General features: G+C 37.0%; 1 non-coding gene across 1 annotated transcript; it reads left to right on the plus strand.

Moving 5' to 3' along the window:
* Positions 1 to 3,629: 3,629 nt before the first annotated feature.
* LOC112752437 (small nucleolar RNA R71) lies at positions 3,630 to 3,737 on the plus strand. The gene has a single exon (XR_003176874.1). It is a non-coding gene; the product is annotated as a small nucleolar RNA R71 (small nucleolar RNA).
* The last annotated feature ends 21,924 nt before the right edge of the window (positions 3,738 to 25,661 follow it).

Raw genomic sequence — 25,661 nt, forward strand, 5'->3', positions numbered from 1 at the left:
TCATGAAGCATGATGAAGTGCTCTTGATGTTCCACCCTTAGTTGTCCCATATTGGAACTCAATTCTCCTAGGGAGGTGTTGATTTGCTCCCAATAGTTTTGTGGAAGAAAGTGCATTTGAGGCATCTCCGGGATCTCAGGGTGATGAGCTTCATACGCCTCTTGATCTCCATGAATGGGCTCTCTTGCTTGCTCCATCTTCTTCTTAGTGATGGGCTTGTCCTCTTTAATGAGGATATCTCCCTCTATGTCAATCCCAACCGAATTGCATAGGTGGCAAATCAGGTGGGGAAAAGCTAACCTTGCCATAGTGGAAGACTTGTCAGCCACCTTGTAGAGTTCTTGAGGTATAATCTCATGAACTTCCACCTCTTCTCCAATCATGATGCTATGGATCATGATGGCCTGGTCTATAGTAACTTCAGACCGGTTGCTAGTGGGAATGATTGAGCATTGAATGAACTCCAACCATCCTCTAGCTATAGGCTTGAGGTCCAATCTTCTTAGTTGAACCGGCTTGCCTTTGGAGTCAATCTTCCATTGAGCTCCTTCTACACATATGTCCATAAGGACTTGGTCCAACCTTTGATTAAAGTTGACCCTTCTAGTGTAGGGGCGTTCATCTCCTTGCATCATGGGCAAGTTAAACGCCAACCTCACATTCTCCAGACTAAAATCTAAGTATTTCCCCCGAACCATTGTAACATAGTTCTTTGGATCCGGGTTCTTACTTTGATCATGGTTCTTGGTGATCCATGCATTGGCATAGAACTCTTGAACCATTAGGATGCCGACTTGTTGGATGGGATTTGTTAGAACTTCCCAACCTCTTCTTTGAATTTCATGTCGGATCTCCGGATACTCATTTCTTTTGAGTTTGAAAGGGACCTCGGGGATCACCTTCTTTTTGGCCAAAACATCATAGAAGTGGTCTTGATGGGCTTTGGAGATGAACCTTTCCATCTCCCATGACTCGGATGTGGAAGCTTTTGTCTTCCCTTTCCCCTTTCTAGAGGATTCTCCGGTCTTAGGTGCCATCAATGGTAATGGAAAAACAAAAAGCTTATGCTTTTACCACACCAAACTTAGAATTTTGCTCGCCCTCGAGCAATAAAAGAAAGAATAGATGAAGGAGAAGAAGAAATGGAGGAGAGGGAGAGTGGGGAGTGTTTCGGCCAAGAAGGGTGTAGAGGGGTGTGTTGTGTGAGTTTGATGAAGAATGGAGGGCTTTATATAAGGAAGGGAGGGGGGAAAGGGTTCGGCCATATGGGTGGGTTTGGGTGGGAAATTGGTTTTGAATTTTTGAAGGTAGGTGGAGTTTATGAGGTAGGTTTATGGGGAAGAGTGGATGGATGTGAGTGGTGAAGAGGTGATGGGGAAGAGAATTTGAGGTGATTGGTGAAGGGTTTTTGGGGAAGAGTGTTTATGGGGTTGTGTGAAAGAAAGTGGTGAGAAGAAGTGAGTGGAGGTAGGTGGGGATCCTGTGGGGTCCACAGATCCTGAGGTGTTCAAGGATTTACATCCCTGCACCCATTAGGCATGTAAAAATGCCTTTGCATACAACTCTGGGCGTTCAGCGCCAGGTTGGTGGCCATTTTGGGCGTTCAACGCCCATTTGTGTGCCATTTCTGGCGTTGAACGCCAGAACCATGCCTGTTCTGGCGTTCAGCGCCCAGAAGCTGCCCATTTTGGGCGTTCAGCGCCAGAACCATGCTCTGTTCTGGCGCTGAATGCCAGACAGATGCTTCTCTAGGGTGTGATTTTTCTTCTGCTGTTTTTGATTCTGTTTTCAATTTTTCTATTTATTTTGTGACTCCACATGATCATGAACCTATAAAGACATGAAAAACAATGAAAATAAAAATTAGATAAATAAACATTGGGTTGCCTCCCAACAAGCGCTTCTTTAATGTCAATAGCTTGACAGTGGGCTCTCATGGAGCCTCACAGATGTGCAGAGCTTTGTTGAGACTCTCCAACACCAAACTTAGAGTTTGGATATGGGAGTTCAACACCAAACTTAGAGTTTGGTTGTGGCCTCCCAACACTAAACTTAGAGTTTGACTGTGGGGGCTCTGGTTGACTCTGCTTTGAGAGAAGCTTTTCATGCTTCCTCTCCATGGTTGCAGAGGGAGATCCTTGAGTTTTAAACACAAGGGAGTCCTCATTCCATTGAAGGACTATTTCACCTCTGTCAACATCAATCACAGCTCTTGCTGTGGCCAGGAAAGGTCTTCCTAGGATGATGGATTCATCCTCTTCCTTTCCAGTATCCAGGACTATGAAATCAGCAGGGATGTAAAGGCCTTCAACCTTTACTAATACGTCCTCTACTTGTCCATATGCCTGTTTTCTTGAATTATCTGCCATCTCTAATGAGATTTTAGCAGTTTGCACCCCATAGATTCCCAGTTTCTCTATTACAGAGAGGGGCATGAGGTTTATCCCTGAACCAAGGTCACACAGAGCCTTAAAGATCATGGTGCCTATAGTACAAGGTATTATGAACTTTCCAGGATCCTGTCTCTTCTGAGGCAATGTCAGTTGATCCAGATCACTTAGTTCATTGATGAACAAGGGAGGTTCAACTTCCCAAGTATCAATGCCAAATAATTTGGCATTCAGCTTCATGATTGCACCAAGAAACTTGGCAGTTTGCTCTTCAGTAACATCCTCATTCTCTTCAGAAGAGGAATACTCATCAGAGCTCATGAAGGACATAAGGAGGTTCAATGGAATCTCTATGGTCTCTAGATGAGCCTCAGAGTCCTTTGGTTCCTCAGAGGGAAGCTCCTTATTGATCACTGGATGTCCCAGGAGGTCTTCCTCCTTGGGATTCACGTCCTCTCCTCTCCTCACAGGTTCGGCCATGGTGCTTATGTCAATGGCCTTGCACTCTCCTTTTGGATTCCCTTCTGTATTGCTTGGGAGAGTACTAGGAGGGATTTCAGTGATCCTTTTACTCAGCTGGCCCACTTGTGCTTCCAGATTTCTAAAGGAAGATCTTGTTTCATTCATGAAACTTACAGTGGCCTCAGACAGATCAGAGACTAAGTTTGCCAAATTAGAAGTATTTTGTTCAGAGTTCTCTGTCTGTTGCTGAGTGGATGATGGAAAAGGTTTATTATTGTTAAACCTGTTTCTTCCACCATTATTAAAGCCTTGTTGAGGCTTTTGATCCTTCCATGAGAAATTTGGATGATTTCTCCATGATGAGTTATAGGTGTTTCCATAAGGTTCACCTAAGTAATTTACCTCTGCTATTGCAGGGTTTTCAGGATCATAAGCTTCTTCTTCAGAAGATGCCTCTTGAGTACTGTTGGATGCAACTTGCATTCCATGCAGACTCTGAGAGATCATATTGACTTGCTGAGTCAATATTTTATTCTGAGCCAATATGGCATTCAGAGTATCAATCTCAAGAACTCCCTTCTTCATAGGCGTCCCATTACTCACAGGATTCCTTTCAGAAGTGTACATGAACTGGTTATTAGCAACCATGTCAATGAGTTCTTGAGCTTCTACAGGCATTTTCTTTAGGTGAATGGATCCACCTGCAGAAGTGTCCAGTGACATCTTTGATAGCTCAGATAAACCATCATAGAGTATATCCAGGATGGTCCATTCTGAAAGCATGTCAGAAGGACACTTTTTGGTCAACTGTTTGTATCTTTCCCAAGCTTCATAGAGGGATTCACCTTCTTTCTGTCTGAAGGTTTGAACATCAGCTCTAAGCTTGCTCAGCTTTTGAGGAGGAAAGTACTTGGCTAAGAAAGCCGTGACCAGCTTATCCCAAGAGTTCAGGCTGTCTTTGGGTTAAGAATCCAACCATAATCTAGCTCTGTCTCTTACATCAAAAGGGAAAAGCATGAGCCTGTAGACTTCAGGATCTACTCCATTAGTCTTAACAGTATCACATATCTGCAAGAATTCAGTTAAGAACTGAAAAGGATCTTCAGATGGAAGTCCATGAAACTTGCAGTTCTGCTGCATCAGAGAAACTAATTGAGGTTTCAGCTCAAAGTTGTTTGCTCCAATGGCAGGAATGGAGATGCTTCTTCCATGTAAATTGGAATTAGGTGCAGTAAAGTCACCAAGCATCTTCCTTACATTATTATTATTTTCGGCTGCCATCTCCTCTTCCTGTTCGAAAATTTCTGAAAGGTTATCTCTGGATTGTTGTATTTTAGCTTCTCTTAGTTTCCTTTTCAGAGTCCTTTCAGGTTCTGGATCTGCTTCCACAAGAATGTTCTTATCCTTGCTCCTGCTCATATGACAAAGAAGGGGGCACAGAAAAATAATAATAATAATAGAGATCCTTTATACCACAGTATAGGGATCCCTGTGTGAGTAGAAGAAGAGGGGGAGACAAAGAATGTAATGTAATGGAAGAAACACAACTGTGAGGAGGGTTGAGATGTGAGATGAGATGTTAGTAAATGAATAAATGAATAGAATAAGATGGGAGAGGGAGAATTATCGAAAAATATTTTTGAAAAAGAGTTAGTGATTTTCGAAAATAGTTTTTGAAAAAGGTTAGTATTTTTTTCGAAAAATTTTAAAATCAAAAAATAAAAATAAGAATAATTAGTTAATTAAAAAGAAATTTTTGAAAAAGAGGGAAGATATTTTCGAAAATTAGAGAGAGAGAGTTAGTTAGGTAGTTTTGAAAAAATTAAGAAACAAACAAAAAGTTAGTTAATTAGTTGAAACAAATTTTGAAAAGATAAGAAGTTAGGAGGTTAGAAAAGATATTTTGAAACCAACTTTTTGAAAAAGGTAAGATAAGAAGATATTTTAGAAATTAGTTTTGAAAAAGATTTGATTTTTAAAATCTCAATTAATGACTTGATTCATAAGAAATCACAAGATATGATTCTAGAACTTAAAGTTTGAATCTTTCTTAACAAGCAAGTAACAAACTTCAAATTTTTGAATAAAAACATTAATTGATTATGTTATTTTCGAAAATTTGATATAAAAATAAGAAAAAGATTTTTGAAAAATATTTTTGGAATTTTTAAAAATAACTAAGAATTTTGAAAAAGATTTTATTTTTGGAAAAAGATTTTTGAAAAGATAGGATTTTCAAATTGAAAATTTGATTTGACTCATGAAAACACTAGATTTTTTAAAAAATTTTGAAAAAGTCAATTCAAATTTTCGAATTTGATGAGGAGAGAAAGGGAAAGATATTTTTTTGATTTTTGAAATTTTTATGAAAAACATGAAAATGATGCAATGCATGAAAATTTTTGGATCAAAACAATGAATGCATGCAAGAATGCTATGAATGTCAAGATGAACACCAAGAACACTTTAAAGATCATGATGAACATCAAGAACATGTTTTTGAAAAATTTTTTATGCAAAGAAAACATGTAAGACACCAAACTTAGAAATCTTTCATGTTTAGACTCTAACAAACGAAAAATGCACATGAAAAACAATAAAAGATGCAAAACAAGAAAAACATCAAGATCGAACAAGAAGACTTACCAAGAACAACTTGAAGATCATGAAGAACACTATGAATGCATGAATTTTCGAAAAATGCAAGATGCATATGCAATTGACACCAAACTTATAACATGACTCAAGACTCAAACAAGAAACACAAAAATATTTTTGATTTTTATGATTTTCTAATTTTTTTGGATTTTTTTCGAAAATTATATGAAAAAGAAAAAATAAGGATTTCAAAATTTTTAATATGAATTCCAGGAATCTTGCATTCTTAGTCTAAAGCTTCAGTCCAGGAATTAGACATGGCTCACTAGCCAGCCAAGCTTTCAATGAAAGCTCCGGTCCAAAACACTGGACATGGCCAATGGCCAGCCAAGCTTCAGCATTTAATTCAGACATGACATGCCTGACATACCCTACAGTCATATAACAGCTGATGGTTGGAAGCCTCAGTCCAAAAGAATTTAGACATGGCTTTACAGCCAGCCAGGCTTCAACATGCTTCATGAAACACTAGAATTCATTCTTAAAAATTCTGAATAAATTTTTTTTTTCGAAAACAGGTGAGAAAATTTTGAAATATTTTTGAAAATTTTTTGAAAAGAAAACAAAAAGAAAATTACCTAATCTGAGCAACAGGATGAACCGTCAGTTGTCCATACTCGAACAATCCCCGGCAACGGCGCCAAAAACTTGGTACGCGGAATCGTGATTACACTTTAATTATGTAAAATTCATTGCTCTTTCTTTCCCTGGAAATGGCGCCAAAAACTTGATGCCAAGACCATGGTTCACAACTCCGTGTAACTAACCAGCAAGTGCACTGGGTCGTCCAAGTAATACCTTACGTGAGTAAGGGTCGAATCCCACGGAGATTGTTGGTATGAAGCAAGCTATGGTCACCTTGCAAATCTCAGTTAGGCAGATATAAATTGATAATGATGTTTTCGAATAATAAATAATAGAATAGGGATAGAGGTACTTATGTAAATCATTGGTAGGAATTTCAGATAAGCGAATGGAGATGTTTTTCGTTCCTCTGAACCTCTGCTTTCCTGCTATCTTCATCCAATCAGTCTTACTCCTTTCTATGGCTGGCTTTATGTGATACATCACCACTGTCAATGGCTACTTTCGGTCATCTCTCGGGAAAATGATCCAATGCCCTGTCACGGCACGGCTAATCGTCTGGAGGCATCACCCTTGCCAATGGCTTCATCTTATCCTCTCAGTGAAAATGGTCAACGCACCCTGTCATGGCACGGCTATTCATCTGTCGGTTCTCGATCATGCTGGAATAGGATTTACTATCCTTTTGCGTCTGTCACTAACGCCCTGCAATCGCGAGTTTGGAGCTCGTCACAGTCATTCATTCATTGAATCCTACTCGGAATACCACAGACAAGGTTTAGACTTTCCGGATTCTCTTGAATGCCGCCATCATTCTAGCTTACACCACGAAGATTCTGGTTAGGAGATCTAAGAGATACCCATTCAGTCGAAGGTAGAACGGAAGTGGTTGTCAGGCACGCGTTCATAGGGAATGATGATGATTGTCACATTCATCACATTCAGGTTGAAGTGCGAATGAATATCTTAGAAGCGAAATAAGATGAATTGAATAGAAAACAGTAGTACTTTGCATTAATCTTTGAGGAACAGCAGAGCTCCACACCTTAATCTATAGAGTGTAGAAACTCTACCGTTAAAATTACATAAGTGAAAGGTCCAGGCATGGCTGAATGGCCAGCCCCTCTGATCTAAGAACCAGGCGTTCAAAGATGGTCAAAAAGACAATAGTGAAATGTCCTATTTATAATAAACTAGCTACTAGGGTTTACAGAAGTAAGTAATTAATGCATAAATCCACTTTCGGGGCCCACTTGGTGTGTGCTTGGGCTGAGCTTGAGTGTTGCACGTGTAGAGGTCCTTCTTGGAGTTGAACGCCAGCTTTTGTGCCAGTTTGGGCGTTCAACTCTGGTTTTGGCTCCTTTTCTGGCGCTGGACACCAGATTTGGGCAGAGAGCTGGAGTTGAACGCCAGTTTGCGTCATCTAAACTTGGCCAAAGTATGTCTACTTTCCAACGCAATTGGAAGCGCGCCATTTCGAGTTCTGTAGCTCTAGAAAATCCACTTTGAGTGCAAGGAAGTCAGAATCCAACAGCATCAGCAGTCCTTCTTCAACCTCTGAATCTGATTTTTGCTCAACTCCCTCAATTTCAGCCAGAAAATACCTGAAATCACAGAAAAACACACAAACTCATAGTAAAGTCCAGAAATGTGAATTTAACATAAAAACTAATGAAAACATCCCTAAAAGTAACTAGATTCTACTAAAAACATACTAAAAATAATGTCAAAAAGCGTATAAATTATCCGCTCATCACAATGGTAGAAGAATTTCCAACTGAGTGGAAATAACTTTTGATAATCATCTGTGCAAGGTTAAGTTTTTAGTCCTTTTGGGTTGCTTAGTTGAACGTGCTATTTTGCATATTTTTTTATTTATATTTTTTTAAGAGTTCGTTGAGTTGATGGTTTTATCTATAAAATGGGTATATTAACACTGATCTCTCTTATGGTTTTCCAACTTATGGATGTTTTAGTGTAGCAGAAATGTTTGCAAAAAAGTTACTCTCGTAATACAGTCAAGTCGTCATTATCTCCATATGTTTATTTCATTTGTCTATGTTAACTGTAATGGTTCATCTTTTTTTTTTCTTCTTGGAAACTTTCCTAAGTTTTTATTTCAGGTCTTCATAGTTAAAGTAGCTAGTTCTATGTTTTCTTGTTATTTGCTTCCTATGTTTTCTTCTTGTGATCTTTCACAATTAATGCTCTCCTGATGCCTCGAACCAATTACATTGAGAATTTCTATCTTGCTTTAATTGTTTTGCTTTTATATTTTAACATTTTGCTTGGATTATTCTGGGATCTAAGTGTTTGCTTATCATATTTAATCAGGTTTCCACTCTATTACCACATGAAGTTTGCATTTCTTGTTTGGCTACAGCTTCCTACTATTAATGTAAGCTTAATCAAACGTCTGCACATTACTGCTTTCCTTGCCGTGTTTTCAGAGAATTTGCTTCGTTAGTTAGTTAGTTAATACTATCTTTTTTAGCTCTTGAGCAGGATATAATATATTATGCTATTTTACTTCTCTTTTAGTTGTCCTTGTCTACGAGATAACATTTCCAGTACATTGGGTAGTAGTAAATTAACAAAACCATATGGTGCTTGTTGAACAGGGTGCAAAACAACTCTATACTGATCATTTGCATTCATTCTTGTTGAGGCATCAAGCTAGACTTGATCAAGTTGTCGACGTTGTGTATGGTGAAATGGTAAAAATCTATTTGCTAATTTTGTTATCATTTGAATTTAGAAATTCATGATTTCTTTTATGTTCTTTTGAAAAGAAAAATATGTTTTCCCCTTCCTTTCCACGGAGTAAATTTGTCATTGCACACCAGGTGGAATTCCAACTTGCAAGATCTCTGCTAATGAACATTTTAGTGACAAGCATGCATGTAAACTCTGTAGCTCTATTTACACCATTTAATCTCATATTTCAATGTAATATAGTCAATTTGTTATTTCGAAAGGAACAAAATGGTTAAATGAAAGTTAGCATATAGGAGCTGTTCTTGTGTGGATAGCCGACTCCAAGGTATAGCTCGTTTTCCTGATGTAGCGGACTCACTTTTTTTTTGGACAAGAGAGATGATACGTCGGTTTTCTCCAAGAACGGCGGCAGTGGGCACCTGCAAAGGCACTCGAATGCTCAAGTTAGTAAGAGTAAAAGATAAATATCAAATTACTCAGAATGAATAGTGTACCTCTTCCATGTCAGGAGTGGATGTATTTATAGAATTGTTGTGCTATAGGCGATTACTTAGTGAGTCTAATATTGTAGAGCGGTTGAGAATGTGAGCCTAATTATGTGATAACTGCTCTTTCGTGATGTTTGACTTCTTAAGATAAGCACGTTAGGAGAGCAAAGCACGTTAGGAGAACAAAGCTCGTACTCCTAAGTAGCACGTGTTTATTTATTTAGTTCTAAGAAGATTTCGATTTATAGTTTTACCTGAGCCAGGTTATAGCTAACGGAACATAGTCCCCAAACTTGACCTGTGAAATTTTTCAATTAAACAGGTTGAGCTTTCGACCTATAAATCGGAATTGTGATTATAGCAGCCCCCAAGCTCAACTTGTTAGATTGAAAAAGAAAGAAAAAACATTGGTAGTGAAAAAGTTAGATTGAAAGATTGTTAACAATCGAACAGATAAAATAGATAAACAGATAAATAAATAAAGATGGATAAAAAAATTAGGAAGTGATATAGTTATGTCTATCTATAAATCGGCTATGCAATGAGTGATAGCCCCCAAACTTAGTCAGTTAGTCGATATTTATTCAAAAACAATTGAATAGTAAGAGTTGTTCGATCAATATAATTGTGTGGAGGATACTTTTCTGCTTGAGAACAATTTTTCATGGATGACATATAGTATTTGATTGACACGAACTGAAAAGTTCAAAAATATGTATTCGTTGACCAAATCGATTGTATGATCCGATGATGTAATGATCAATTGTCTTAAGAATTTTTCCAACCCACAACAACTTATTGATGGATTTCTTGCCAAAAATAATTAATTATTGAATATTGAGTGAATAATAAAGATTTGTAACATAAATAAAATGGATTGAAAGTAAACATGCATAAATTATTGTAAAATAGAAAAATAAGAGGGATGAGCCAATCACCCATGTATCAAGTAATTGAGTTTGTTTTTTGATTGGTAAAAAGTCATTTTTTGTAGGATTGATTAATAGCCAATTTTGTTTTTGGATTGATTGATTGATTTTGATACATAAAATGATAAAATACATAATAATACGAAGCAATTCGAATATATAAAGTAGTAAAGCAAATTAGATCATGCATATACATGATTTTACCGAAATAGAATTGTCAATCTTGACTTATAGGTTCATAAGTTATAACTCTTTGAGTTGCTAGAGGAGGAGATGAAATTTGCTCATGAGCTATGATCGAGGTATACAAAAAAAGAAATAACAAATAGAAAAAAAATGTGGGGGCAACATTATAGTCAGGCCTTTATTTTTGTAGATTTAGATTAGATAAGTCCCAATTCATGACATTATGAATGATAATGACAATTTCATCTACCAAAAATGTGGCTAAGTTCAATGACAAAGTAATATAGCAGTAGTAGTAAAGTTTTGTTGAATCAATCATATAACATTTTTTTGCATAATTCATCAATAGGAATAAAAAGTAGTTATGTATTATGCTACTTTGCTAAAAATCAATGAGAAAGTGTCGTTATCATTGTAAGTTGCTTAAATTTTTTATTGTCGGGGAAACATAAGAATAAAAAAGAGGAATTCGGCATAATAATAAATATTATAATTAGAGCAAAGCAATGTAAAATAAGGAATAAAGCCAATACTCATTCACGAGTAATACGTGAATTTAAAATGAACATAAAAAAATTCACTATCACTAAAAGGATAGAATAAATGATAAGTTTGTAAAAAATTATTCAAAAATATTGTAAAAGATTGTTAAATTTGGTTAAAAAATTCGAATATAATTTTAACTTTATGAACTTCGGTGGAGCAGAAATTAGTTTATTCGGTCCCTTTCTTGTTTCCTTCGTTGGCCATATTAGAAGACCGGCCATTTTCTTTACCTCCACTTAGAGAGTGATGTTCATTACCACTAGTTCATCATGAGTAGGTGGGAGAACAACATCATCAGCCATGGACCTGCAAAATAATAACAAAAGGTTGTCGTGGGGTTATTTAATTTCTGCCTCATGGTGGGTGCCAAATGTTCTTATGTGGATAGCCGACTCCAAGGTATAGCTCGTTTTCCTGATGTAGCGGACTCGCTTTTCCTTGGACAAGAGAGATGATACGTCGGTTTTCTCCAAGAATGGCGGTGGTGGGCACCTGCAAAGGCACTCTAACGCTCAAGTTAGTAAGAGTAAAAGATAAATATCAAATTACTCAGAATGAATAGTATACCTCTTCCATGTCAGGAGTGGATGTATTTATGGAATTGTTGTGCTATAGGCGGTTACTTAGTGGGTCTAATATTGTGGAGCGGTTGATAATGTGAGCCTAATTATGTGATAACTACTCTTTCGTGATGTTTGACTTCTTAAGATAAGCACGTTAGGAGAGCAAAGCACGTACTCCTAAGTAGCACGTGTTTATTTATTTAGTTCTAAGAAGATTCCGATTTATAGTTTTACCTGAGCCAGGTTATAGCCAACGGAATATGAGCTATTTTAATTGATTTAGTTTTTCTATTTATTGTCCTGTGTTTGTTTAAATTCAGTAGATTTGTTGTGAACTTGTGATTGGAATATGGTAGTGTAGATTTAAGCACATAATTTAACTAGGAGTTTCGAAATTGATTGCATAGTAAGATTTATGTACCCCTACATAGAAAGTGGTCTTGTGGTTTTGATCATCATAATCGATTAAATTTTCTTTTCATACAAAAGATATGTTTTAATTTGTTGTTAGTTTTTCGCATAAGAGATCTCTTTGCTCATGTTATCTGTATACCCTATCAGCAAACCAAATCGTTAGAAGTATCATTCTACTAGTTAGAAGGGAACCAAATCGTATCAAAGGACCGAAGAGGCTGCCAGTTTAGGATTTTAAATCAGATAAAGAGTGACCTGTTTGTTTCTCGCCATTAGACAAGCATCGATTGGATAGTTTTAAAACACACAAATATTGTGATATGTGTGTAGTTTTGTCTTAGTTATGAGCTTTAAATTTTCTGTTTTCTTTCATTTTTCCTTTGTTTCCATCATTGTACATAGGAAATTTACATATTGTATCCAATAAGACAATGTTCTTGGCTATTAGTTGAACCTGGGAGTGAGATAGAAATTTAATTAACAAAAGTAATATACATGCATCATTCGTACCTCCCCTAGTTCATGTTTAGATTCATAATGTGTTATAAAAGTATGGGAGAGTATATATAAAGCCTGTGTGATGCATCTGATTGAGGGTAACTAAGCATGCTTCACATGGCTTATGCTTGCGCTTCACTTCATTAGTTCTTAGCAAGAGATTTACTATGTTGATATTTTTAGAAATATATTATTTTATTTTTCAATTAATTTTGTTGTTTTTGCCACAAATTTAGATTCAATAGATGAAAAATATTAAGATTTATAGTATTAAAAAATTTAAAAAAGGCCAAAAAAATATATCATTGAACTTAAACAAAAAAAATTCATTTTTTTAATTTGTATTGAAATTAGCAGCAGTTTTATAACCGCCGCAAACAGCCCTAAATTAAACAGCGTAAGAATATTGCTGCGGTTCGTAACCGCTAGCAAAAAATGGCTAAATTCTAATACTTGTATATCGCGGCGGTTTAAAATTGCCGCTAAACTAATTACAACAAAATACTGATTTAGCGGCTTTTATACTAGCAGTTGCTGGAAACTGCCGCAAAACCTTATTCCCGCGCCAATAACTATGGCATTTTTCTTAGCGGCCGGCGTCGGCGTTTGATTTTGCGGCGGTTTAAAACTGCCGCTAATCATGAAAAAACCGCCGCAATGTAGCACCTCTCTTGTAGGGGTGGCAGGAGTACCCGAACTCGCAGGTACCCGACCCGGCCTTGCCCTGCTTGGGGAGAGTTTAAACCCGACCCGAAGCGGAGCGGGTTTGATCGGGTCGGGGCGGGGTCAGGGGTTAGGGTAAGCCCGCCCCGGAGTGTATATGTATATATATGTTTCTAGAGATTAAGGTTCTTTTGTTTGTGCCTCCATTAGATCCCAAGTCTCTAGATGAGGAGGAGGAGGAGGAGACTTCTTCTTTTTCTTCTTCTTCTTGTTCTTCTTTTTCTTCAGAGAACCATAGTCACCATAGTCTTCTTCTCCGCTGCCCAATTCCCAACCTCCTTGTTGTTGCCATAGCTCAGTTCCACAGCTCCCCGTCGTCGCTGCTTAGCTCCCCGCCGTCGCTGCTTAGCTCCCGCCTACCGTCGATTCTCAGTTCCATAGCTCCGTAAGACCGTAAGTTCTTCTTCTTCTTTTCTCTCTCTCTCTCTCTCTCTCTCTCTCTCTCTCTCTCTCTCTCTCTCTCACATTGTGAGATCTAAGTTCTTCCCTTATTCTTCCGCAGATTCATCGTTTGGTCGCTATCATTGTGAGTTTGGCCGTCGCCACTGCATGTGAGCCTGTCACCGAAGCCCTATTTTCTGTCTCTTTGAGTCTGTGACCACCGGTAAGTTTTGCAATTTTTTATTCAATTTTGTTAATATATGAGCTGTACAATGGGTTTATATGTGTTTGATTGAGAATTTTGTTGTAATTTTATTGATTTAAGAATTACTTTGTTGATTGCAATTTTTTTGAGTTTCATTGTAGTTTTTCATTTTTCATTTTGATTATGTGTTATGATTTTGTTAATAATTAAACCAAAAATAGCAAACGAGACTCTTGGAGCATGTAATAAAATTGTCCAAGCTAACATAGGCAACCAGCATAGATCAAGGCTTCACTTGATCATTTCAGAAAGATATGTCCGTTAACATTGTTAATATTATAACATACTCTGTACATACTTGATTTATATGTGTTGACATTACAACATTGTCGACATTACATACAACCGTGGATTTATATGTGTTTGATTGAGAATTTTGTTAAAAATTGGCCATTTCTTGTTTTTAGGGGGCTATCATGGCAGTTGGAGCATCAAAGCCTCAATAGGCTGATGTAACTGGATTTTTCAAGGTGAAAAATAAGATGTTGATGAGTATATGTGTATATATTTTCTTTCAAGTAGTTATGCTTATGCACTTATTAGAACACCATATGAAGGCAATCAAGCCATTGCCACGAAAAGATAAAATAAAAATATAAAGAACAATTATTCCTTTGTTGGTGATCTGCATGACTGAGAATAACATCTTCAAGTGTCTCTAATTGTAATTTTTTATTTTCTATTTTGATTAAGAATAGAGACTTTGAGATTGTAATTTTGTTTATATGTGTCTAATTGCAGTTTTTTATTTTTTGATTTTGATTGAGAATCAAAGACATTGTAATTACAATTTTGTTTATATGTGTTTGATTGCAATTTTTTATTTATTTTTTATTTTTTTCATGACATTGGCATGTTGCAATGTAATGAGTAAAATATAGGCCAAGGCCCAATTAGGATAGTTTTATTAGTATTTAAATTACTATAAATAGATATAGTAGAAAGGTAATTGGAAAATCATGAATTGAGTAATGAATATAGTTTCTTTTCTGGAATTCCTTTCATGGAATTATCTCTCTCCCTCTTAATTCTCTCTAAATTTCCTCTGATTGATTAATTCTTCTCTATTCCTAAATCATACCCCTTACATTGGTGCTTTCATTGACCACCATTTTTCTATTTTCATGGTGGTTTGGCGATCTCACCTCCAATGGAGCAAATTGGAAGTGTGGCTGAATATTTTACTGCCTTTTTGTGTTATGTTCAAAGAGTAAATTTGAATGATGCTGAAATATTGAAGATATTTCTCAATGGATTGGAAACTTATATCCATAGAGAAATTATCTTTGATGAGCCTAAAACTATTCGTGATGCTTTTTATTTGGCAAAGTATTATGAAGAACGCTGGAGCAATCCATTTTCAGAAATTTCAAAGCCAAAATTATCATCTCAGCACCAGATCCAGGAAAGTTCATCAACAAAAATTTCCTATCAATCACTGTATCAAAGTCCAGAATCAGCATTTCAAGCAAAAATTCAAATCCAGAATTCCATAGTAGACACCACAGAAAAATCATCAACAGAACACGAAATCAGAAATTCAGAAGCAGAATCATCAATCCAAACTCAAGATCAAGCGAAATTACAGACTGTGGATGCAGATTTTACATCCTCCAGAATTTAACTATCTAATTCAATACCTCATCAACAGTTTTCAGCATCAACAACAGTAGTTCCATATCTGCAAAGGGAGCTTCAGATTCAAGAAACGACCTCCCTGAATGCTGGACCATGACCTCTGAATGCCAGCGATTGTACGTGGTGGGAAACAGCACCCGTTGCAGAGGACGACGACGTCCACGTCGACAGAACCGCTCGGAGCAGCAGTGTCAGGCTAAGCATGGCCAGCAGTGGCGCCGAGGACGGCACCGTCTCGAAGAGGAAAGTGGATGACACAGATCTATTGGATCAGGAACCGACACCAAAGCCGCCTTGCAGGTTTACGGACGCGGTGGTCAGAAGCAGAGCAGCTGCAAGAAAGCCCGCACCAGAACCAAGACCGCGGAAGACGAATGACGCGGTGGTAGCAAGCGGCGCCTCCGCAAAGGGAAAGCTCACGAGGACCCGAGTTGACGAAGCGGCGAAGGTTAGAAGAGGCGTTCTGTTCCGTTGTGTTCCCTCAATCGTGGCCAAGCCACCACCACTCATGGTGGCGGTTTTTCCATTGGATTGTGAGGATAGATGGAGCACAGAGAAGAAGCGGGACAAGGTGTTGTCTCCATGGGTGGCGATGGACCAAGCAGCAGCACAGGAGCCTACCCAGGTAAAGCAGACGGCAGAGATGCAGAGTGGTTAAGAGATGATTGGTGGCTGTTTTAGGATGGTGCCATCTCTTTTCAAGTGCAGCAACGAGAATGAGAAAGCAAAGCATGAGGAGCTGTTCCTTCCTCAAGGGTTGGGCCTTTCCCCAATGTGCCAAGCCCAATTTACCTCAACAAGAGTCCAATTCACATCAATAAATAGATTTAGGCCTACCAAAAAACAATGGGATCCTGGAGGTAATTTTTTATTTTAAACAGTAGAATAGAAATAATAAAAAAATAATACTTTAATAATTTTTTTGTTACTTTAAGATTAATTGTAATTAGGGTTTATATTTTTTTTTCTTCAATAATCTTGAGGGCAAGGTTGTCGTTAAGGAGAATGTAATATAATGAGTAAAATATAGGCCAAGGCCCAATTAGGATAGTTTTATTAGTATTTAAATTACTATAAATAGATATAGTAGAAAAGTAATTAGAAAATTATGAATTGAGTAATGAATATAGTTTCTTTTCTGGAATTCCTTTCATGGAATTATCTCTCTCCCTCTTAATTCTCTCTAAATTCCCTCTGATTGATTAATTCTTCTCTATTCCTAAATCATACCCCTTACATGCAATTGGTTATATATGTTGATTGAGAATGAGGCTATGATATTCATGCTTTAGATCAACAAAACAAGAAAATAATTAGTACATCTATAGTTTATACTAGTATTTATAATCTAATACTTACCTATGCTATCATGCTTCTTTGTAAAGTTTTCAAAGTGCTTCCAACCTTTAACGGAACTAAACTTAAATTAGGTGAAATATATTTATATCTACTAATATTCATTTATGTTAATTTTTTACATAATACTAATTAATTTATAAATTGCTATCTTTTTTTATTTTCAGGTTTAAATCTTAACTTTTAAACCTTTAATGATGATGAAAATTTAAAAAGTGATCAGAATAAGGATTGAAGACTCTTTTATATCTAATGTTATAATTTTTTTATTATGGTGTTAAATTTTTAACGATCAAACATTAATTTTTTTTATTTTAAATTATTTGACATTATGTATTGTATGAATCTTATGTTTGTATTATAATTTATGTATGAATTTTAAGTTTTTATCTTAATTTATACATGAGTATATAAAACTTAAAATGTTATTTAACTTTTATAGGGGCGTATAGGGGTAGGTAAGGGCAGGGCAGGTACCCGGAGGTTGGGTTAAGGTAGAGCAGTTTACTACCCGCGGTAAGGGTGGGGCGGGTAGTAGTAAAGTGAAAGGAGGGCGGCGCGGGGTCGGGTAGGGCAAAAAACCGCCCTACCCGCCCCATTGCCACCCCTACTCTCTTGTAGTATTAGTAAATGTTAATTGATTAATTTAATTTAATTTATTCATTAAATGTTTATTATGTTTTTTTATTTCTTTATATCGAAATTTATATTTTTAATTTTAATTAATTTTTGAATATGTTAGAGAACTTATTTTATTGGATATTTGTTAAAATGATATTGGATAAATTTTTTAAATGTTTGATTTTTAAAGTTAATTATTCTGAAATGTGAAATAATTGTTATTATTATTTTTATCTTTTTATTTCATAATAAAAATATTTACAATTGAAATAGATTTGTTATTGAAATATTTTTATTTTTTAACAGAGGACACACCTACTACTCTCTAGACGAGTGAGCCACACTCTTGCACCACCGAACGTCAAAAGGGAGGCTGACTTTGGCAACACGATGTAGCTTAGGGACTTTGTCTTTGACAATTCCCTAATTACTGCATTCGTGGAGTGGTGTCCGTAGATCTACACTTTCTACTTGACTTGAGGTGAGTGCACCATCACCCTGCAACATGTTGCATACCACCTTGGGTTACGCATTCACGGAGAGCCAGTGGGTAGGTGCTAGCATGATTTTCACACATGGTCCCAGCACCCGACCTGTGAGTGGATAGAGGAGCCCCTTAGTGTCAGGCCTCTTCATGCTCAGCAGCAGAGAGTGCAAAGGAATGAGTCATTCTCTATCAAGATGACGTGGTTGAGGGACCGAGTACGGTATATTCCAGCTACTATAGATGTAGCCACCCTTTGACAGTACAGTAGGTGTTACATCTTGTTGCTGATCGGGGATTGCCTGATGACAGAAAAATCAAACAATCAGGTCCATATCAAGTGGCTGCCCTTATTATACTGTCTTGGAGATCTGTTGTACTTGCCTGGACATATCACTCTTTATGCTCTGCAGCACATCGATCTACTATAGACATTACTTGATACACTTTGGTATCGTGGATCTATCATAGATTTCTTTAGTGGTGTCCACCAGAGAGATAGATTCTAATATTTTTACTGGCCGTGAGGTAACTATTTTTATATGCGGTTATTGTAGTTTCTATGCATGTTATTCAAAAGTTTGTTGCATAATTTGAGAGATTGTTATTGTTGCATATGTCCATAAGTTGATAGGTTTGGCCCAGTAGAGTAGGGAGCAGTTTGACCAGCAAGCCCTCTGATATCGCCTTTCATTGGACTGGTTACCATTGGATAAGGTATGTGAAAGTGTTTTATTTAGTTGTCTCTAAATGAGTAATTCTCCTATGTAATGAACTGAACCTAATGATTATACTACACTTTATTTTGCAGTTTTTATAGACGCCGTACAATGATCCAGTCCGGACTGGTTGAGAGAGGAGGCAGAGTGGGGGACATAGATGAGTGTTGTTCCCCTTGTCTGCTTTAACATTGTTGAGTTTCACCATGTTGACCGGGTGAAATGCCAGTTCGGCGGCGAGCAGCCGGTTTCTGGAGACCTGATCAATGTCGATCGGTTCTTGACCACCACAAGATGGACAACTACTGCAGCCTCTCGTAAGTGCATCGCAGGATGGCTGAAATCGGTAAATAATGCGTACCCTTAAGAACTGCATTCATGCACTCGGAGAGATTTGTTGTCATATGACTAAACCTGCGACTGCTATCATAGTGCCATATTTCCTTGTTGAATCTATCGGCTCAGTCTACCATCTTACGTGATAAATCTTTCAAAGCATCCATATACCACTCATACCCAGCCTTGCTTGGACTATAGGCTGCCTTCATGAGATATCCCTTTCCCTCGGCAGATTAGAGACATAACATGAAGTTTGCAGCCATGTGCCTAACACAAAAAGCATAGAACTCTCTAGGAGGCTTCCAACCACTATTATCGACTCTAAATGAAGCCTTAATCATTTGGGATCTATCAAATATAATCAAAAGTCCTTCTTGTAGTGTCACATGTCATCTTAAGTTGGTAAGGAAGAACGACCAGGACTCCAAAGTCTCAGACTCAACAATTGCAAATGCCACAGGAAGGATATTACTGTTACCGACTTGTGCCACTCCAATTAGCAACACACCACCATATTTTCCATACAGGCGTCTAGAATACCTTATCAAATTGGATGCAGTTGAATACCACTAAGTGTCCATCATATTATGGTACGGCTCTGAAATCACATATTATTCAGGATAACAAATATGCAATGTTTGGAGCAACCTCGGTACCTTATTATATGACTCCTCCCAATTACCTTATTATAACTAAAATAATCATGATAAATAAGAATATACACCATAATTAAACTTGACCTCACCAATATTCAAGATTCTTTTAGAAGGCAACACGGAGACTCCAACAACATCCTACTGCAAATTGCCTGCAATGCACATGGTACTTTAATCAATCTGACTTACCGACTCGGTACTCAACACTTCTACGAATGCTGTAATTCTTTACACCTTGCATTACTGCCTCTCTATTTTTGAATATGTGACCAACTCTAAACTCCACACCATCGTCTATGTTGTAATCGTCCCTACCCATATTGAAAAATGGAGTTTTCTCATACATCGCGTCTAGATCAAATGTATGATAGTGACTATGTACAACTAATAAGATTGGTTACGGGACTGGCAGAAGATACCAAACTGATGTATTGATCAGAGTCTCTGGTACAAACTTCTCCTCATCATCATCCTCAGAAGAACAACTATCATTGCTATCGGCAATATACTCTTCATCGGACTCCTCACCATCCACGTCCATGTCTATTGCTGGACTAGCACAATGCAGTGGTGGTGGTGCAAGAGGTGGGTCATCTTGGATAAAATTCAAGTGGCCAGATCCACCTACACCAACATCATCAACCTCCACAGAAAGCTCAATCACTTTTTCCGCCATGATTCTCCCATGGATATCAAACATAAGGCGCACATGCTCATTGCCATGGAGCCAAAATAGACGAAATCGAAAAACTCTATTTTCCATTGGTACTAGCAACCTATACCCAACTCTTCCAACCTCTTTTGTCTCGCTAGCACCGATGTTCCTTAATATTAGACTCTTTAGCTCAGACAAAGAATTTACTCTCCGAGTGTATAACAGAATAGAATTATCATACTCAAATATCACTCCAGTGTCAGTGTTTCTCATATGATAATTGGGATACACACTTACAACCACATATCCACTACCACTAGAAATTTTTGCTTAATTTTTGGAAGAAAAATGGAGGAGAAGAAGTGAAATATTTGTAAAGAATTGTTGTAGATCCTTTTATAGTTACTCAAAATTTGCTGAACTGTATTTCATTTACAGTAAAAATGACATAACTTTTTTGTTTATCTCATTTATAAATAATGTAAATGAAATAAGTGTGTGTATATCTCATTTACAATATAAAGGAGATACGTGTTGATCGTTCTCTCCCATGTATCACATGTGAAAACGTGATACATGTAATGACAAATGCGTCTTATCTTGTTTACAATATTGTTTCACTTGTCTTATACTGCACCTTTTCTTAGGGGCTAGTTTGTACTTTTGGTGCCCAGCTACTAATAACTTCCATCTTTCTTATGGAATGATGGACCCGACCTTGATGGAAATTTTTGCTTTCATTGGCATTGCTCTCTATGTGGAGGATGCATGCTGGAACACTTCATCCCTGATGATGTATTCGACATCAACTTCGACCCGACCTATATGTCGGGTTTTATTCCAAACAACATTGGTTCTGAGGGTGGCCTTGTGACTGACAGTGAACATGTATCATTTTTACTCTTATGGATAAATGCTTTTATTTTTGTTCAAAATCAATTCAAATCCAAAAAAGTAATTATTTGCCATTAGCTATCATGTTTCACTATAAAAAAATATGTTAATCTCCCTTCTCTAATTCTGGGTCAATTGTATGAAACAAATAATTAGTGAAATTCGATAAGGTGAGTCTTCGATCAAACCCTTTGGTCCTATTTGGGTTATAAACCTATGGTTGAAGGTTGTACTTGAAGCCCGATTCACTGCCTCCTCTTCTGAAGTTCCAAAAGCTCAGCTTGATGGTTTCCGAATTTCTTTTCTTTCTTAGTCAAAAACCAAAAAGCATGTCATCCATCTACACTTTTTGTTACTTCATTAGTCTCCTTCTCAACATCGAGACTAATGATGACTCTTCATACTACCCAAATCCCTTTACCTGTCGAAAAAATGCAGTGGGATATCTCCATTCTTTAACTAGCCACAAACCCGAAAATCAAGAGACTGTCAATGAACTATGGTCAAAAACCTTAATTCCCCAAATTCTTCATGTAGGTCTCCCTCATGAGTCGATCATGGCTCTAAAAAAGAAATTGGTCACCTATTCCCCACAATATGTGTCAAGGCAGTTTGGTCTTACACAAGGATTGCCTTTTGCTCCTTCTCTCGACCCTGGAGCACAAATGATCCATTATGAGGTATCGAGTTTGGAGGAATTTGATCAAATTTTGGACTTTAATCACCAAAGGATGACTTCTCAATATCAAAGATATGATATCAAGTTTTTCTTTCTCTCAACACCTGTCTTCCCCAAGTGGTGATCGACCTATTACAATTCTTATTGTACATCATCTAAACAAGCAGTCTCTAATTTGGTTCATCCTACTGCATAGACTGTTGCTACATCGAAGAATACTAAAGATGAGCATATCAAAGAAATTCTTAAGTTCGAAAAATATTATAAGGTAAAATGACATTTCAGGAAGGTAAAGTATATTTTCAATAAGGCCTTAGAGGTATGGGAAAAGAAGAAGGAAACATACTTTCGTAGACAGAAATTTCGAACAACTAATAGACAAAATGGAACACAAAATTCGACTTAATAAGGAAAATAACTAGGAAAAATAAAATAACTAAGTGTACACCAAACTTAATTTCAGAAATTAAGAGAAAAATTTAAATAACTTAAGACTTAATTTTTGAACATTAAAGAACAAGAATAAATAAAAATTAAAAATTAAGAACACCTAACCTAAGCAATCAAACAACGGGTAGTTGTCAATCACAGTCAATCTCTGGCAACGACGCCAAAAACTTAGTGCAGAATTTAAAGTCTACAAACTAACCGCAAGTACACCGGGTCATACCAAGTAATACCTCAGGGGAGTGAGGGTCGATCCCATGAGAATTGATGGACTGAGCAACAGTAGTCGAATGATTCACTTAGTCAGACAAGACAAGTAGAAAATGGTGTTTTGGGGTTCAAAGTGCATTAAACAATAATTCAAGAGTTCGAAAAGCAAACAGTAGATTTGGTGTAAGAAGTATGTGAGAGAACAATTAAGGTTTTATATATGTTTATTTTTCTGAATTTATATTTCTTACCAACTATTTTAATCATGCAAAATTCATTTTATGGCAAACTATAATTGACTAAACCATAATTCCTTAGTGATTTAGTTTCCTCTAACCTAATCAACTGCCAATTCCTTGGTCACTTAATATAGATTAAAAGGTTAGGTTCAATTCTAGTTTATTAGCCACAAAAATCCTTATTACCCAAATATAAGAGGATTATATGTCACGTATCCCGTTAAGTCCAAGAAATTAGTGGTTTAGGAGGAGTTTACTTTCAAGTTAATATTCAAGTGAGATAACTTTTCCAAGAATTAACAAGAATTCATATAGAATAAGAGTTATTTTTCAATACACTCAAATTCATAAGATGAAGAACGAAAGTATTCATTGAAATTAAATCAATACATGAATTAAAACAGAGTGGCAGTAGTATCAATCCATAGAATAAACTGAACTCCAAACCTTAACCAAGGAGGTTTAGTTGCTCATGACTCAAAGAAAAGTTAGGGTTCAAAAATGTGTGAAAAATTAGAATGAGGTAGAAGAGAAGAGAGTCTGAAGGGCTAAATCTTTTCCCTTTTATATCTAACCTAATTTTGATTTGAAAATAAAATAGAATAATAAATTCTAGGCCTAAAAGATTGTGTTTGTAAATAAAAATAACTAAAACAAAATAAAATATAATAATTAGAACCCAAATCTAACTAATGAAGCCCCTTTGGTTGAAGTTGGATCCGCGTCATTGGCGCTAAATGCTAGAATTGGTGTTTAGCGCCCTATGTGGCAAAAAGCTTCCTAATGTTGCTGTCTTCCTAGTGCTAAACGCCAGGTTCGACGTTTAGCACCTGACGAGGTAGAAGCTTAGTACGAATCACGAAGCACCTGGCGCTAAACGCTCAGGTCTGCGTTTAGCGCCAGCTTGACAGAATGGTCGCACACGTTCCAAAGCTCTTGGGCGCTAAATGCTAGATGCGGCGTTTAACGCCAGCTTAGCAGATTCAAAATTCTTCTCTTTTCTTGCATGCGAACTCTGCCAAATCGACCCAAACTTTACCTAAAATAATAAAACACTAAAGCGACTTAAAGTAGCATCCAAATAGGCTTCAAACACTAAAATATCAATCAAACTCAATAAATTCATATCTAAAATAATAACAAAATAAAGAAAAGATGCTCACGCATCACATACCTGGCTGTTCGACTGTCCAACTTTCAACAACCGTTCGACCTCCTCTTTGATTTTTTTTCCATGATTTTAGGGGCAAAACATCTTGGAACTTGCTTGATCAGTCGAGCATTCTCAAGGATGGGAAGCTTATGCTCGACAAGCAATCTATCCAACCCAGACATCTCCTTATATTGCCAAGTAAAACAATCTTAGTGTTCCTTCAATACCTTTATTAACTCCCTTTTGAAATTAGGGTCTAGGCATTTACTTACATAAGTAATTCGACCTTCTCTACCGATCTCGACTTCATCGAGATGATCTTGTACTTAAACTTTTTTTATTGTACATATCTTTTAAAAATAAATCGAACTTCTCAAACCCTAAGGGGTAGAGATCATATATACAATCTAGTGTACGTTCACCTCTGCACTCTTTCTTTTTAGCCATATTGTTTGAGAGTCGAGCCCAATGACTTGATATATCCATTAAGTGGAGTTTGTGGTCAAATTATCCTTGGCCTTAGGGACCAACTTCATGCCATGAGCCCCTATATAACAACCTTTGATGAGAGTAGGGTCAAAGTTGCTCATACCAATATCTAGTGGTCGAATACTAGTATGATACTCTTTGAAGCTGACGTTCATTTGTTCAACATAGCAAGGACTGTCATCAACTTCGATCTCTTCGATCATTCCATCCTCGTCCCAAAGTACCAATTTCTGATGCAGAGTCAAGGGTATTACCCTACTCCATGGATCCAATCTCTTCCCAACAACATGTTAAAAGTTGCTTTGGTAGGTATTACTATAAACACTGTTGATCGTTCGACACTTCCTATCTTGACCCTGAATGGGATCATTTCTAAGGCATTCCTAAGGATGTTGTTGACTTACCATTGAACCCAATGACAGCAAAGTTTGTTTTTATTAGATCTTCGACTGTCTTTTGGAACAAAGATAGCATACTTTCAGGAGGTAAATTAATCGCTGCTCCTCTATCAACCAGGATACGATTGATCATAACTCCTTCGACCTTAGCTTTAATGTGCAAGGGTCGAAGATGACCTTTGGTGATTTCGTTAGGTTTCTTGAACGACCCTTCTTTAATCAATCCATTCTCAACAAACATGCATTCGTCTCTTGGAATCACAATCTCCCCCGAGATAATTCTAAAGCTCTCCAGGGTTACCATGGAAGTCGATAGGGAGAATAGACATCGTGGCCACGTATCCAAAACCAGTTTCTCCAAACATTACATCTAGGCCATCCTCGACTCTAGAGTCAAACATTTATGTTAATGCTTCCTCCTTTTCTTTCCCTTTGAGAATCGGCTTGGTTAAATAGGTTTCTTTCGACTCGTCTTTTGACTCTTGGCTCTTAATCCTCGAAGATGCTTTATCCTCCTTATGTTCTTGGTTTTGAGATGACTTTCCCTCTTTGCTCAACTTTGGATATGGACCCTTTGTGTCGACATAAGCACCCTGAGACTGAGCGACAGTTCTTAGAATGAAGGGAGATCTATCCTAGAAGTTGCGTCGAGATCGTACTCGACCATTCTCTCTTCTGTATGCCCCTCATCGAGAAGCACCTCTCTTTTGGTTTCCAGTCCAATTTTCAAATCCTACTCTAGGAACGTTGAAATTATAATTCCTCGAGTAGTTTTAAGCATTGTTTTGTATCCATTTATTATTTGACACATTAGAGGGAGGAACTCTAGTTTGATTTGATATTCCTTAAGATTTTTGATCGACTATGACAATAGTTTG

This window comes from Arachis hypogaea, chromosome 15, assembly GCF_003086295.3.
Source record: "Arachis hypogaea cultivar Tifrunner chromosome 15, arahy.Tifrunner.gnm2.J5K5, whole genome shotgun sequence".
Classification (NCBI taxonomy): domain Eukaryota; kingdom Viridiplantae; phylum Streptophyta; class Magnoliopsida; order Fabales; family Fabaceae; genus Arachis; species Arachis hypogaea.